General features: G+C 34.4%; 1 protein-coding gene across 1 annotated transcript in view; it reads left to right on the forward strand.

Annotated features, from left to right (window-relative positions):
- Positions 1–11,646: 11,646 nt before the first annotated feature.
- The window catches only part of LOC106460596 (FAD-dependent oxidoreductase domain-containing protein 2-like), a 115,912-nt gene continuing 111,104 nt past the window's right edge, over positions 11,647–16,454 (forward strand). Inside the window, exon 1 of the mRNA XM_013920317.2 lies at positions 11,647–11,974. The gene's annotated coding sequence lies outside the window, so the exon portion shown is untranslated. The remainder of the gene's footprint in view (positions 11,975–16,454) is intronic.

Below are 16,454 nucleotides of genomic sequence, written 5' to 3' on the forward strand. Positions count from 1 at the left end.
GTCATCACCACCCACCGCCAACTCTTGGGCTACTCTTTTACCAACAAATAGTGGGATTCACCGTCACATTATAACGCCCTCACGGCTGAAAGAGCGACATGTTTAGTGTGACGGGGATTCGAACCGCGACTCGAAGATTGTGAGTCGAGCGTCCTAACCACTTGGCCATGCCGTGCCATAATTATTGCTTGCTGAATATCAGTAGTGTAATAATACAACTTTGTTGTACAACAACAACTGAGAAAAAGCATGGAAATGTAAAAAGATGATCTTCTGGTAATCAAAATGTTGTGAACTGCTGGCTGCCAAAGTTAACTAATAGACAATTTTGAGCCGAACAGTTAAAATACTTAAGCCTTGTGTGGGCACTAACTGCTGTGGATCATGCGAAAGAATAGCCAACATAGTGCAGTGAACATAGCACAGAAGCTTGTAACTTATAGCAATTATATCAGCAATTGCGTGTATGGTAGGAAACATTATACTATTACTATCAATCACCAGAAGGGTGGTGCGTGTTTTTTGAGACAATTAATGGTGTTAAGAGTTCTAAGGCAGGAGATTCTATGTGCATCACATGAAGTGAGAATTGAAGAACACTAGGAAGTATCACACATCATGACCAACTTAAGGAAGCAGTTGGAGTGGCAATATTCCCATGCCAATATAGAGTGAGTTGCAACAATAAATGGTCAGTTCTTCATTGCAAAAATTGCTATGGATCTGAAAAAGCAGAACAACAAAATTGATATGTGCTGCTTGGAACTGATTTCTTTACTAAATGGTCTGAAGCGCATCCATTAGCTAATACTTTAGTACTGTCCATAATCGATAATTCAGCTTCACACAGGAATAAAAGACCAAACATTAACAGTTGCTGTTTGCTCATATTTTGTTACATATCAGGAGTAGTAAATATATGGCTGAAAGAGTGATGCAGACAGTGAAGTAGATGCTTGTGACATGTATGCAGATCAACTAAGATAAGATCTTACCAGATACCTTATGTCATAATGGCATGTTGCGCAACAGTCTACGGCTCCTCCTCATAGTTTCTTTTCCTTTCTTTCAACTTCGTTTATTCACTATTCGTTGACTTCATAGCAAGTCATTTAATATGCTTCAAGGGTATTCGACACTTCTGACAAGGTTTATACATGTGAATAAAAGCCCTATAACCCGAGTGCTTTAGAACGGTGAACAAAAAGGATATAAAGATACCGAAATCGACAAACAAATTGAAAAGGCTAACCATACTCAGCGGAAAAACATCCTAAATCAGAGAAATACTAAACTTTCAAATATAATTTCTTTTATTATTACCTATCAGTTAAAACACAAAAACGTTTCGCGAATTCTGAAAAAACATTTTCATCTTCTACAACTGAACGATCACCTTAGACAGATATTTCCTGAATTTTCCGTTGTCTCCTTCCGCAAAAGCAGAACTCTAAAAGATACCCTTGTTCACACAAAAGTGAACTGCGTCTCACTCAAAGATGTTTGTCATCCATGTAATAAAGCCCATTGTCAAACCTGCAAGTTCATAAAAACCACTGACTCATTTTCTGAGAATGAAACTTTAAAATATCCAAAGAAATCACATGTGAAAAACACCAATTACCTTATACAGTGTAACAAATGCAATTTCCAATATGTAGGACATACACAAACAACTATTAGAGAACGTTTCAATAGCCATAAATCTTCTATTAATACCGAAAAAGATCTTCTGTTGCTAAACACTTTAACCAACCCTGTCATTCCATTAACAGGCTTCGAAACTAAAGCAGATAGAGAAATAAAAGAAGCTTATTGGATTGCTAATCTAAACACTGTTCAACCTTTCGGAATTAATCTAAATCCTGGAATCAGTGATCTCCGTTTATTGGTTTCATCTCTGTCAGAAAAATAATTTTTATTTTTTGTTTATTTTTTCATGTAATGTGAACGCTGAATTTCCTAAAACTTACTATTTATTTAAGCTAAATTTCCATACCTGTTTTTATAAATTGATTAGCATAACATATCATTATCAATCAGTCTCCAAGTGCCACCTTAATTTTACTTAAACACTTAAGTATAGTTTTAAATATATATATATTTATCCATTTCTATAGTAAAATATCCCTAACACCTTTTCACTGACACTGTCGCCATGGGCTACACTGTACCGGAAATGAGATGTTTACAACAGTACATAGAGAAATAAACTAAACATTTCCTAGAAAACCGGATGATCTTCATTATAGTAACCTTAACTATCATGATTTTTACAAAATATGGACTGATTCATAACAAATTTTATTTAACTTAGAGAAAACAACAACATGTTATTTGATTTATTAATTTCCATTGAACGGTGAACGTGTACCTTCTGTTAAGGTGAATTTCTTTCATCTGTATTGGTTGCCTTTATCTTTTTCTTTATGGTCAGGTCAGAGTTTATATAATTTTTAATATCATTACATGTATTAGTATTCATGATGTTAGAAAAACACGTAGGTTCAAGAAGTCTTGATAGAAATGAATAAAAACCCTACAACCCGAGCACATTCGAAAGGTGTATCCTTTCTTCTTCAGGGGCAAATTTAGAATGGTGGTGTAATCCAATGAGTGATATATATAATAGGAGTTTAGTGACGTCTTGGCAGCCAGATCGGTAAAAATATAATTTGTAGACCATAAAACAACACATAAAGTAGATATGTTTATTTAAAGAGATGGTTTAAGTCCATACATGCAGTTTTCCCGCGCATACGTTTTGTAAACAGGCCCATTTTTAAACAAACTTCAGTGAAATATTGAACGTTTTAAATAACATGGTTTGATTAGAATGAAGCAAGAAGGAGTATGTAAGCTCCTTTGACTTAATCTCCTATTGAAAATGGAAGACAAATTATTCTTACTAGAACATCGACAACAGCTGCATCCTAATTTTTATAGTTATCTCAGAATTCATAGTTAACGAGTTATGAATTAATTTTACAATCTTCTTAATCAGAGCAGTATGTATGAATTGCTTCCCATCTGGCGATTACAAGATGACAAAAACTGAAACATAACAACTAATTCAAGGAAATTTCAAGAAGAAAAAGAAAGTAAACACAACGTTCAGATACATTATATTAACCAGTTATGAGATCGCACATATAACATATACACATCTTTAAAGAAACTGACAAGGTACACAGTGGTTAGGGCTCTTGACTCACACTCTACGGGTCGCGGGTTCAAATCCCCGTCCCACCAAACATGATTTCAGCAGTGGAGACGTTATAACGTGAGGGTCAATCCCACTATTCGTTTTAAAAGAGTAGCCTAAGAGTTGGCGGTGGGTGGTGATGACTATCTGCCTTTCCTCTACTCGTTCACTGCTAAGTTAGGGACAGCTAACCCTCGTGTAGCTTTGTGCGAAATTCAAACAAACAAGATACACAACTCTCTTTTTTTATGAAAAAAAAAATCTTTCCCAGTTTCAAGATTTTCCTTGAGATGATTCTCGTGAACAGATTAAAAAAAAATAACATTTCAAAGCTTAATTATTGGGAACAAAAAATAAAACAGAATTCATAACAAAGTTTAAAAATAAACAAATCGAAAACTTCTACAATCAAATGTGATCTAAGATCTTTAATCTCAACATTTTAATTACATTTTTTATTTTTTTCACTTCAAATTAAATGTTTTTATAATATATTGTATTTTTTCTTAAGTTATTCATGTTCGTGAAAGGGAAAGCATAAATTGAGATTCTCATAAGATACCTAAAGGACTTGTGCTACTTTAATCAAAACGCTTAGAAAAAAATGAACTGTTTTATGCATTTCGAATATGTCAATTATGCTTGAAATATAAAATATTTTATACCTTGACAGCAATGACATCGCTATACTCTTGAACATGTTATATTAAGACAAGTTGTAATTTATATAATGATATTATTTTTTCTATGATATTAAAACATTCCCATCAAGTTTTAATCACGTGATTCTTACAAAATAAATTATTTCAATTTTTTGGGCAGTTTTCATCAATATACATGTAGCAGTGAAATTAATCATAGAAGTATAACTATACATAATAATTATTTTATCAAACTACGTAGAAGAATAACCTGCTTTGTTTGGGTTACAAACTTGCCACTAAAGGCCTCTGAACCTGTTTTGTCTGGGTTACAAACTTGTCACTAAAGGCTTCTGGACCTGTTTTGTCTGGGTTACAAACTTGCCACTAAAGGCCTCTGAACCTGTTTTGTCTGGGTTACAAACTTGTCACTAAGATTCCTTATTGATATGGTGATTATTGTCTTTTGATAAAGCATTTCTCTCAGCTACGAAAGCACTCACCATATGACACACAACACAAGATATCATTAAGTGACTCTGTTTTGACTGCTTTCAAAGTAGATGTATACTTAATAGGGCCTAATACATTGTTTTTGTTTATCATATTTTACCTTCTCTTGTTTCAACTTGGGGCTAATATGAACAAAAATGGTTGGACGTTTAATAAAGGTACCATTATGTAGATAGCTGGCTTAAACTCCAGCAATGATACTAGACAAACAATGTTTATTTCATTTCATCACCAGATGGCTCTACGTTCCGAAGAACGGAGTTGCTTGCATGAAGAAATTATAGATCTAACTTCTAAGAGAATACTTAGGAGAATACTGAGTTTTCCACTAACTGGTCACATAATTAGGTTCCTTCGTCCCCACCTATTTGTAGAAGATAGATGTTCAGGTAATGTATCAGATGATTGCTTTAGCAAAAAAGTTTCTAAAGCAAAGTTCTCTTAAACTTTCAAAAGCGCGCGATTATAGATACCCATCTAGCAGGAGTATCGTTATTAAGTTAATATCATTTGACTAGATGTTCAAAAAGCATTTGTTATCCAAAGCTTACAATAGTGACAATTGATAAGAACTGCGTTTGTCATTAGATAACACTGTGGCTGCTAACCACTGGTGACTAACAGCGAAGAGAGACATTTGGAAAGAACTATAAGATGCAACAGACGCCAGACTATATTGTAATGGACTGTTTTCCTCCAATAGTGGTACTGTACGTTTAAACATAATAGAACTGTCGTGTGTCCACAGATAACTAGTCCAGAAACTATTCATCTCAGATACAAACAGTTAAGCATGGCTTCAGTGGGGCTTACAGTGCAAACTGTAGACAGTGAATGATTGGAAGCCTGTAATATGGTGTGATGAGTTACATTTCTCCATGGTTAAGCATGGCTTCAGTGATACTTACAGCGTAAACTGTAGACAGTGAATGATTGCAAGCGTGTAATATGGTGTGATGAATTACATTTCTCCACAGTTAAGCATGGCTTCAGTGATACTTACAGCGTAAACTGGAGACAGTGAAAGATTGCAAGCGTGTAATATGGTGTGATGGGTAACATTTCACTTATTCTGTACTTAGAGTAGAGTGAAAAAAATAACAATGAAGTAATTACCCAGATTGCGTTGTCCCAACAGTGTAGGTATTGGAGATGTTGTGGGAAACCGTTTTAGCAGGATTAATAAGATTCAGAGTGCAATTTCCTGTTACGTCCACCACACACACACAATGCTACATTTTAACCCCGATGGGTTCTCCCAAGACAATAATGCAATAATTCACAACGCTCGTGATAGCCACAACTGGTTCGAGAAAAATGGCCGTGACTTCAGCTGTTTCTCTTGACCAGCACAGTCTTCGAATACCAATTCAGTTGAGCATCTTTGAGGTTAATTTGCTTGTCATATTCCTAATCGTAAACCTACTGTCGACGCCTGTAAATCATTTACAGACTATATCCTGCGACGAATGGGGTATAATCAAATATGATTTTTTTTTCGATATATTGTGATATGTCCAATCCAGACTGTCGAAACAAATATCCGATGGGGGTTTTAATAAAGTGACCATTGGCTAGCCGATGTCTTTCGTAAAGGAGAGTTTACTTGATCTCTACTGCCACTTTCAGGCCATTATTTTTTCTATCCCACTCTGTTGTTCATTTTTATTCCTTTTTATATTGTTTATCACAGAACTAGTAACTTTAAGGTCAAAATGTTTTCATTGGATTGTACTTTATACAACAAATGAATGTTCCATGTTCCATAATGCTTCTTTTATACTCTTTAATATATATTCATACATGTATGTATGTATGTATTAGTGTAGTATAGTAAATTATACAGACGTATAGCTTATTAGTAAGAAAGAAGATGAACATAATTAATGTACAGACGAACATTTGAAGGCAGATTGTTTTTGTTGTTGTTTTTCTGGTTGATCCACCAAAGAGTGAAAGAAAACACATAAGTTAGATCCACCTCCTACAAGCGCTGAAATTCTAGCTTTTATAGAAGGTAATATGTTTTTATACTACTAGAAAAGTCCACTTGTGTACTAATATTAACCATATTGATAGAGACAACCAAGTAAGTCATTCATTTATGTATACTTTAAGAAATGCTTTTAATATGAGGCCGTACTGATTAGCGTGCCAAGACTGTGAATCCGGGAGATTAATGGTTCGCGCCTCGTTGCCGAAAAAACAAACCTCTGTCAGCACTTTAAGGCAGTGGATGCACTATAAGAGTAACAGTTAAATCCCACTACTCGGTTAGGAAAGAGTAACCCAAGCGCTGGCAGTGGGTGCTGTTGGTTATCTGCCTTCCCTTTGCCCCCCAGTGGTACAGCGATATGTCTGCAGAATTACAACACTAGAAACCGGGTTTCGATACCCCTGGTGGGCACTGCACAGATAACCCATTGTTCAGCTTTGTGCTTAAATACAATCAAACAAGCAAAGCCTTCCCTTTAATATACGAGTTCAACTTTAAAAACAGTTTGCGCTGAAAGCCCTTGTGGAGCTTTGCTAGAAAATCCCAAACAAACAAGTAAACAAGCATTTAATAAGCCTAATTTATCTATTTTAGTGTTGTGGTATTTTTATTTCCCTTGTTCAAGTTGATATTGAATGTAATTATGTTCTTAATAACTAAATTATTTTTGAACTTATACGTCTCTTAGATTGTCGATCTCGAAGACTATAATTAATTATGATCTTCTTTACGCAAAATTTATAACGTTGTTAACGCTCACGTAACACTTCTGCAAATAAGCTTTATCTTGACCCTCATATTAACTCAAGACATTTATTAATACTGTTTATGCTATTTTTACTTGATGATTGGGCTGTTCTGACCTATCACTAACTTTATCACTGCAATAAAAGCACAAAGACGAAAAATATAAAGTAAACCGTTCGCTAAAACCCATCAAGTATTCTACAAAAGTTTCTTCAAAATACACAGAAGGCCTTTTCAAATATAGCTTGGAAGTTATGGGTGTATTGCATATTGAAAGCTTCCAAACTGTAAGATACGAATCATTTCGAAAGAAAAATACGATTACTATTATGGCACCCATACCCACTACGTCCCAACGCTTAATTAACATTACATGGCGATTGGCTGATAGCCACCTGTACCCTAAAATATATCTTCTAGACGTGTATAAAACAATAAAGCTTAGTACTTTACAATATCTTTGATTGAGTGAACTTTGAGAACTGACAGTCCACACATACCGTAATTTTGCAAGTGATCTTACTTATATCTATACAGTTTAAAAACACTGTAATACTCATTACGGTGGATTGGTGTTTTAAAGTTTATTTGTTTTATTTATGCTCGACTTAATTATATCAATTTACAAGCAATAATTCTCGCTTTTATCCTTTATTTGCTGTTAAGCGCAAAGCTATCAACGGGCTATATATGGTGTATCCACCACGAGGAATCGAACCCCATGTTTAAGCGTTACGAGGAGGACACAAGTAATATGGTGAAGCTGCACATTTCCATTTATTTGTATAAATAAAACTTAAAGCCAAACTTTTAATAACAATAAAAATTTTTATTCAAATTCGACCCGTATTTATGAGTCCTCCTGCGAGACAGCGATAAGTCTACGGACTTGCAACACTAACATCCAGGGTTAGGTTCCCCACGGTATACACAGCAGATAACACAACGTGGCTTTAATCTAAACACAAACAAACAAACCCTATTTATGAACATTTAGATATATATAAATTTGATTGTTTGTTTGTTTGAAGTTAAGCACAAAGCTACACAATGAGCTATCTGTTCTCTGCCCACCACGGGTATCGAAACCTGGATTCTAGCGTTGTAAGTCCGCAGACATACCGCTGTGCTACTGGGGAGCTATAAATTTGAACTGTTTTAAATTAAGTCTCAACTCTAGATCGCAGAAACATAAATTTGGTTTTAAACTGAGTGTTCAAGCGCGTAATCAAAACACAAAATAAAATACAATTATTTTTTATTGTTTATTAATGTCAACTATCTTCGTATGTTTTACTTACTTGTAACATTAACTATGGAACACTTCACAAACTCTTAAAGAAATCTTTAAGTGCGTAAATTAATATCCTGTTACTATGAAGTTACTACTTATAAAAAATCACTTGCTTACCTTTTTCCTACACTATATGTAAACTCGCAAGAAAGCAGACTTATAGGTTAAAATTCAAGGAACTTGTGTATATATTTGAAATATCAAAATCCACAAACGAATAACGTTATAAAAATACACAATTAAGATCTTTATTTAAACCTGAAGATGACGTGAAACCACGCTGAAACACGTAGTGTAATATTTACAACCGTTGATCAGTTTAAAAACCTGAAGATGACGTGAAACCACGCTGAAACACGTAGTGTGATATTTACAACCGTCGATCAGTTTAAAAACCTGAAGATGACGTGAAACCACGCTGAAACACGTAGTGTGATATTTACAACCGTCGATCAGTTTAAAAACCTGAAGATGACGTGAAACCACGCTGAAATACGTAGTGTGATATTTACAACCGTCGATCAGTTTAAAAACCTGAAGATGACGTGAAACCACGCTGAAATACGTAATGTGATATTTACAACCGTCGATCAGTTTAAAAACCTGAAGATGACGTGAAACCACGCTGAAACACGTAGTGTGATATTTACAACCGTCGATCAGTTTAAAAACCTGAAGATGACGCGAAACCACGCTGAAACACGTAGTGTGATATTTACAACCGTCTTAAATAAAGATTTTAATTGTGCATCATAAAACGTTGTTCGTCTGTGGATTTTAATATTTAAACTTATACACATTCACAAACTAAATTCCAGGTTTTGAAACCTCGGTATCTTTCTCTGTCTGTCAACTGTTTCACATTTAAAAATGAGCAGTTTATCGATTAAAATACACCAAAGGTATATAGGAGCTGATATGTGAAAAACGTTATAGCAGTGGTTTCCACATGAAGACGTGTGGGTGTTTTAAACACGTTTCTTGTTTATATTTGAGATAGACAAGTACTGAGCCCCTGTAAAAATGCTTATGTTGTTAAACCTTTTGATACTCCATAATAGACGTCTACAAACTAAGATACATATATTTATAAACACAGTATCGGTGACTATGAAATTATGAAATGAATAATTTAACTGCGTTTCATACAAGTTTCTTTTGTTTAAGTTAAGTTTTGTACAAGTAAGTTAAAAATCCAATAGTTTGTAATAATGGAACAAGAATCTATTAGTTACTCTGAATTTATCTAATGTCACTTCAGATTCCATTGATTTATTCCTTGGTAAATACAAAAATATTTGTATAGGAAAGAGGATCTGATAAGATAAATCCAAGATAGTCTTCAACGAAGGATAAAGTGGCTGAAATTTTATTAAAGCAGAAACAGATCAATGATTTGTGTGCTGTAAAAAGTATCTAGACTACGTGTAATAAACGAACGATGGACATGATTAGGAACAGTTCATAGATTAATTAGAAGAGTTTTCCTTGGATACTCTAACATTAATTATTTGAGAAGTTTTCTATACGTAGGTTACAAAATTAACTTGTTTTATTTCCAGTTACTCAGTAAAAGCTGAATCAAACATTTCGAAATCAAAGATACCTTCAAATTTATCAATTTATTTTTTGTTCGACTTAAATTCATAAGTACATAAAATCACTTAGAAATCTATAAATCAAATAACCTCTTTTAAACTGTACTATATTTCAGGTTTAATTCCATTTAATTTTTTAATTTATTTTCGAAACATGAATCTATTCTCTGAAACTAGTACTTTTTGCGTTAATTGTGAAGACTTTATGACCTGTGGTAAAATTCCATATATAAAAAAAACTCAATTACACTTTTTCTTACATAAACACCGTATTTAAGAAATATCAACAAAACTTTAAGAACTTATGTTATCAAATAAACTTTATACTTATATACTACAAATTTACATTGAATTAATTTTATAGAATGCATATTTAAAAAAAATGGTAATTTAACTTTAAAAGAAAACATTTTAAAAATTTCTGAGAACAAATATAAGAAAACCATTCGAAATGTGCGTTTAAAATACTACAAGACGTTGTTATAAATAGCCTTACAAAAAGCATGTAAACTTTACAGAAACTGTAGGGGTTTTATAATTATAGTTAGTAAGCATAAAATGTAATTACCTTTTCTATTCGAACTAATCATTCTATGGTTAAAACAGTGACAAATATATTCATCCCGACGAATGCTACTTCTCTGAGCTGTAAAAATATTTATATTGAAACAGGTTTTATTTTTTCATGAAAATATTACATTATTTTCAAGTTTTTGTTTTGTTGTGCACAGGAAGGGGATCAGCATATTTTTTCATCACGCAAGGACATAAACAGAAATGATAAAACAATAAAACACAACGGAGCCAAAATCATAAACCGGAGTAGACGAAAGGATAGTGCGCCCTCTACATGATGAATGCTTGAAATAAGTATCTGGTAGTTGTAACTAAAATTTAATACGTCAGTCACACGCCTCCTTCTCAAGCGGTAACATTTTGATTCAAAAGAATGACATGTAAAATGAGCTTAATAGGCGTGGAGGAGAGATGTTTCCTGAAATATATATCAAACCTGCTGATTAGTGTTCGTAAAATTACTGACACGTAAATATCCTTATTTGATATATGTAAGGGATTTCAATACTCAGGAGAAGTAAAAATTATCTGTCGATAAGCATGCAAGTTCTATATAGATTGACTCTCTAGCACAAAAGATTAGTAAAAATATTCACGTTGGAAAATCATCATGAACCATAGATATTTTTCAAAAGCATTGCCATCTCTCCAAATGTTTATATATTACACGTCTATCCCGATCTCAACAACTGTTTTTTGTTCTTTGGGAAAAGTAAACGATTTTCTTTGTAATCCAAGAAACCTTCTCTCTATTTTTCTTTACTCATACTTTGTGTTAATAGACTGTGAGCGGAAATATAGTAATATTGTGTGATAAGATAAGCTTTGAATTTTGTATTGTAACGTAATAGTTTTTGTGTGATTGAACAATATAGTTGATGAAATGAATTCATCGTCGCACTAGTTTTACTTTAAAAAGTGATGAGTAGGTTTCTTTTTATAGTCAGAACTATCGAGATCAGTGAAACCGCTGCTATAACTGACAGGCGTGTGCGTTCTGATGAGTCGTGGGTAGAATAACTTGCCGAATGTATGTAGTATAGTTCAAAGTTCTTGCTTTGCTTTTGGCTTTTAAGACTGCTTTTTCGTGCTATTGTTTCGGATTGTTTTATTACAGGATTCCTCTATCAACACCGTTCGCTAAGTTAGTTCATTGTTACTACTGCGTACTGACTGAGAGCTAACAAGTTGTGTAGGTGGGGGTCAGGCGCCCACTCAGTTCATGCTTGACGTCACTTGCCGATATTGCAACTTTCTATGCAGTGTCGCATTGACTGTCACTGTTTCACGGGAGAACGTGGTGAGTAGACACACGCAGAGAACCAGGGAAGCCGGCACAGTAGCTCACTATAGAAACCTGATTAATTCTTGTACGAGCAGCGGTGGAAGCAAGACAAGTAATATGTAAGTAGCCAGGGTTGCTAGCTTTAGCGAGCATATGGAACATCTGGTCCTACTGTTTTACTGTGGTTACACCGAGTAGCGTCTTTTACTCTGACTGCACACAGTAATATTAGTTCTGTTTCACTATAGATGGAACCAGCAACACCAGTTTTTACCTTATTATGATTGTCAACAAATATGCGTCTTGGTCGTCATTCGACAAAGTAGCTTGTCTTGTAGACGTTTAAAAATATAAAGTTATAATCACATAAAATTTATTTACCTCTAAAAATCTGTGCAGAAACACCGAGTGCAATAGACATGTTTTATGAGAAGATTGCAAATTCCAGTGAGAGAGTGATAATGACGAGCCAAAGATCCTTTAACTTGTTACTTACAAACCAAACTAAACTGTTAGCGTTCAAAGTTATTGATAAATAGTTGATTTCGATAAAAAAAAACTACTGTTCAATTTACACTATGCACATTGGTTAGTTATTACTTGTTTTTATAACGTTTCACGTGATTTTAATCTGGGTCACTGAATTAAATGTTTATCAACTGTACATTACGATACTTACTAAAATTAATTGTCATGAAATTCTTTAAAGGAATTCAACGTCATTCTAAGTGTAGAATTACCTTATTGATTTAGGAATATTATTAGAAAGCGAATGTAAAAACTTTTAATGAAATTGTAGCAGTTTATCTACCACAGTACCTGTTGTATGTACATAAACTTGTACAAACGTATAATGAATTTGTAATATATTTTCTAAAGTTTCTCTCGTATACGTGCTAAATCAATGTATAAACTCTGTTAGCAACTGCAAGAACTGTTCGAACGTCTAATCCAGAAAAAAAAATCAGGAATAAGATATAATTTTTGAAAACCGTGTAAATTTTATAAATATTGTCAGGGCCTGTATTAAAAAACGTGTGAATTTTATAAATATTGTCAGGGCCTATATTATTGGGACGTAGGTATCGCTCTCCACACACAGAAGCTTGCGATTGTGATAATCTTCGTGTGAGAAACCTAAAATGTCAAACTGCATCGGACGTATAATCCGTAACCAAACGCAAATGATATTCAAATGTTTACCCGTGAGTTTTCCCAACTGAATAAGGTAAAATAGTCCTCTCTGTTTTAAAATGTGTTGGTTAAAGGCGAACTGTTAAACTTGAGAGAACGTATAACGATTAGAATGATAAAACACATGCCGATATACGTTTGTTTGAAGTTAAGCACAAAGCTATACAATAGGCTATCTGTGCTCTGCCCACCACGGGTATCGAAACTCGGTTTTTAACGTTGTAAGTCCGCAGACATACCGCTGTGCCACTGGGGGGCATATACGTTGGACACAGTTTCAATCATTTTACAAATACGTACCATAAGGCTAGTGCACTAAGAAAGTTGTAGGTTATTTTCAAGGGTGTGCATTACTTCCAGTTCTCAGAGAAAGTGCCTTTTGAGATTTTGAGCAAGAAGTACTTAATTTTTAAATATAAGTACGTTATAACTCCTGGCATGTTCTTATTCGTTTTCGTTTCAAAACAGATTTAAAGTTTGATGTTCTAATTGTCATAAAAGGTGCAAACTTACAATATGCACACTTTACAGATCTAGAAAATGTGGTTTTAACGCAAAGTTACTGAAATGTCTATCTGCGCTCCGTCTATCGCAAGGAATTTAGTAAACGATAGCAGCACTATAATAGTTGCTGAATATTAAGACACGAACACTGTTTGCTTTGTGTTGAAAACTATACACTTTAAAAAATTCTCGTGCTTCTTTGTAACTGGCAAAAACTTTGTGTCGTATATGAATATTTCTAAACGTAAATCTCTCATAAAAATCACATTGAAAGCCTACATTTCTCCATGAAACTATAAAATGTCAACAAGAACAGACATCAATGCAATTTATGTATAAAACCAAGTAACAACTGATTTTATAATTTATTTTTAAAAATCTGCTGAAGACTTTCCATATTATTACAAACATTATTTCACGAGAATAGTGATTTAATGTATTTTCTTGCCGCTAGGAATATTACACACTTAATATTCAGAGGACAATTAGCATTACCGCTCAGAAATAATTTATTAATAAATCTGACAGACAGCTAATAGACAAAACATACTATAAAAGACATTACCATATTAAAAATAGTTATAAAAACACCAATGACAAATTCGTTAAGTTTCGATTTAAATGTTATCACATCTATATAAGTTTTGAAAATGAAGATAATTATTTCAAAATAATCACATCAGTAAAAGTCGAATAATACTGAGCGTAACACTTAATTTTTCCACTTTAATTCTAGTAAGACTATACATTGTACCTAAAATCTTGTGATTCTGCGCTAATTTCAGCAAGGCTGAACGTTGTATCCTAAAAATTATCATATCAGTTTCAGTTTAGTAAAACTTAATGTTGTATATTAAGTGTTATTGGTATAATTTACGTCTAGTAAGGGAAGGTAAGGTAAGATGGCCATTTTAACTTTGAATGCTATTTTCATCAATTAAGAACATCATGAAGAATCAAAAGGTTTTAAATCAAACCCTTACTTATTATAAATGTCATTTCTAGTTAAAACACTTTACGTGACTGAGGGTCGTTTTGCCCATAATGATGGATGAAACGAACCTTCAAGCAACTGCAATTTAAAATAAATTGTGCAATTAGCAACCGCATTTAAATCACTTAAATAATCATTTAAACGCTTCTAACAAGGACCTGGAAGGCCGTATGTCGTGCGCACGTTGCGCACTATATAGAACAATAGTGCAAATGAACGGGGTACAAGTGAGGGGTTAGATGGTACATGTAAAGCAATCACACGTTATAAAAAACAATGAATTTGAACTATGTTTCTTTGATGGTATATTTCTATGCCTATAACCCATCATTGTTTGAAATCGACAATGTGAAATTCTATGAAATATTTATTTTGTAACCTTAAAAATTTAAAGAGCTTACCTCAGTTCAAAGTTGTATAAAAACTAAAAACTGAAGTCTCGCTTTAATCGTTCATTATTGCACATGCCCGCAAGTGTATTTATGCATGGGGTCACTTCAACATTTAATTTATTCTAGATGGCAGCATGTTATAACTGATGATATACAGAAGTCATAACTGATGATATACAGAAGTGGCCAGGCCGGCATGGCCAGGTGGTTAGGGCGCTCGACTCGCAATCTTCGAGTCACGGGTTCGAGTCCCCGTTCCACCAAAACATGCTCGCCCTTTCATCCGTGGGGGCGTTATAATGTGACAGTCAATCCCACTATTCGTTGGTAAAAGAGTAGCCCAAGAGTTGGCGGTGGGTGGTGATGACTAGCTGCCTTCCCTCTAGCCTTACACTGCTAAATTAGGGACGGCTAGCGCAGATAGCCCTCGTGTAACTTTGCGCGAAATTCAAAAACAAACAAACCTAACAGTCAGGAAAAATAACTTATATTTATTGTTAAAATGAAACTTTCCAGTTCCTGTTGTATTATTTTTACTAATCATCGTTTAACTGCTACACTTCTAAGCCTTGTGTCAATCTGACTCGAGCATTGTGTAAGGTTGTCTGTGTCATTGGTTGATTTGTAACCCGGAAGAGTTAACAAGGAAGTTTCTGAGTGGAATCTTTAAATTGAAAGGGTTTTAGTTGTCTATTCTTGAAGCCTAATAGAATAGGAAACAGCTGGTCTGACCACCCTAGCGTCATATACTACATTTTAACTAATACTTAAAGCGATAAAAAAAGAACAAGCTCCTCATTTGGAATGTTTACCACAGCACATTTAACGCCTGTCCAGAGTAACTTACACGTGGCAATTGTTATTGTGCTGTTGACAGAAAGCTCTTACGGGACTCACTATCCTATTAGAGTAACCACAGAATGTAGTTGGAGTCCGAAGGGTTGTATGTCCCGGCGCGCGTGTCTATTGTCTGTCCCAGCATTTGGGTGGATGTTTGTCCGTGTGGCTGACTTCCTGCATACAAAGGGTTGGTATTGACGTCAGCTTGTAACCGTCATCAATAGGATGTCAAAGCCTTGAAGTAAGTACTGTGGTCGTTAATCGTGGAGAACTCAAAGTTCAGTCGTAGTTGTGTTTTTTTTCCTGCCACCACGGCTGGTAAGGCGTGGTCATTTCAGACAGCTGCAGTAGCGTTGGCTTCCCTGCCTTCACTGACAGTCGAATAGGAAGCAGAATGCATTTCCTAGTAGCAACAGTTTGTGTAAGTCATGGCGAATGTTAAAACCTGCGCTGAAGGAGGATCAGTATTTCTTATCAGAGTCTGAATCTTTGGCTACTTTTACACAGTGGGAATCATGAAACGTACAGGGAATTTTGTTGCGACTTTATATACGTTAGAAGCGGTCTTGGTGTTCTGTGTGGAAAGATAGTCAGTCACCTGAGTAAGTTTATAACAACTATAAACATGAAGTTATAGTAAGCGATTTTTAACATGACGCCCGACGAAGTTGATCT

This window comes from Limulus polyphemus, unplaced genomic scaffold, assembly GCF_000517525.1.
Source record: "Limulus polyphemus unplaced genomic scaffold, Limulus_polyphemus-2.1.2 Scaffold34, whole genome shotgun sequence".
Classification (NCBI taxonomy): domain Eukaryota; kingdom Metazoa; phylum Arthropoda; class Merostomata; order Xiphosura; family Limulidae; genus Limulus; species Limulus polyphemus.